The sequence below is a fragment of the Phragmites australis genome, chromosome 16 (genome assembly GCF_958298935.1).
Source record: "Phragmites australis chromosome 16, lpPhrAust1.1, whole genome shotgun sequence".
Taxonomy (NCBI): domain Eukaryota; kingdom Viridiplantae; phylum Streptophyta; class Magnoliopsida; order Poales; family Poaceae; genus Phragmites; species Phragmites australis.
This window is the reverse complement of record NC_084936.1, coordinates 23,149,945-23,151,375: the sequence shown is the minus strand read 5'-3', so window position 1 is coordinate 23,151,375 and position 1,431 is coordinate 23,149,945. Positions and strand designations below refer to the sequence as shown.

Below are 1,431 nucleotides of genomic sequence, written 5' to 3'. Positions count from 1 at the left end.
CTCTGATAAAGGACAGATTAGTCGCTTGTCATAGACACAATCTGTCCGGACTAGAGTTCAGCAAAAATGGCTTTGCATTTGGTATCTTTCTTCTTCTTCTTCTTGAGGAAGCAGCGTCTTGATTGTTGAATTGTGGAGTTGTTGGCTGTTTGGTTTAAGGAGTTGTAGACAGTCGCAGAGGAAATTTTTATATGGATCGATGATGAGTGCCCGAGTAGGACGGTGGCACTAGAGATGGCAACGGGGCGGGGCAAGGCCAGGAGGCACTCCGTCCCTGTCCCTATCGGATCCCTGAACTCTGGCGAGGCCCCGGCGAGCGGCGCGGCGAGAGGGCAACAAGCAGTGAGCGGAGCAGCGGAGCAGCGGAGCAGCGGAGCACGGAGTAGCACGGTGAGTAGGCACAGTGAGCGTGAGTGGTGAGCGACGGGGCTCAGGCGTGATAGGCGGGTGAGTAGGGCTGGATAAAAAGCTCACGACTCACGAGCTAGCTCGGGCTCGTGAAAGCTCGACTCGGCTCGTTGCCCATACGAGCTGAGTCAGAGCCACATTGCTGGCTCGTTCCAGCAATCAAGTTGAGTCGAGCCAGCTCGCAAGCCGCTTGCAAGTCAATCCGAGCCATGATCGACCTACATTAATACCTGATCAATCCGGCCATAGCTCTCAGGATCCACCGTCCGTATAATCCATGCATAAATACACAAACCAGTAATCACCTTGAAGCTTAAGCCTTGCCTTTTCTTTAATGCCACCAAGAGCACTCACCGCATGATCCATGCATACATACACATTTTTCCTTTGTTTATTCGGCAACCACGTGCATATGACAATCACCACCAACTATGTAAAACCACATGCATGCATGCAAAATCAACCTGACTTGCATACTTCTGACATCCAGTTTTGACAGGCTAGTGAGCTAGCTTAAGCCAGTTCACTAAGCTTCTACGAGCCTCGACTCGTTTCTAGCCCTACGCGCCAGTGTGGCACACGGGCACGACAAATAGCCAGGTGAGCGACGGACTCAGGACCCATAGGGACCTGTGCTGATCTCGAGGCTCCGAGCCCGCACCACTCAGGACGCATCTCTACGGATCCCCACCCTCACAAGAAAAATTGCCACCCTAGGCAAGACTGTCACATGCAGCCATGCTATATACAGACAGTTCGCTAAGCTTCTTACAAGGGAAAAGATGAGGCGGTAGGGAGAAACCGGCATTTTTATGGAGGGGGTATTTCTCCTTCATGCAGCACTTGTCGCTTTCAGACACACGCATGAAAATGGGCACCAGTTATTTGCAAAAAAGAAAAGGAAAGGCAAACGAGGATGAGAACTGGAACCACAAAAAATGGCAAAACCTTGGAGACGCGGGGAAACGAACCCCGTGCCTCTCGCATGCGAAGCGAGCGCTCTACCATATGAGCTACGTCCCC

The 1,431-nt window shown here is 51.9% G+C and overlaps 1 non-coding gene across 1 annotated transcript; it reads right to left on the bottom strand.

Moving 5' to 3' along the window:
- Positions 1–1,358: 1,358 nt before the first annotated feature.
- TRNAA-CGC (transfer RNA alanine (anticodon CGC)) lies at positions 1,359–1,431 on the bottom strand. The gene has a single exon. It is a non-coding gene; the product is annotated as a tRNA-Ala (tRNA).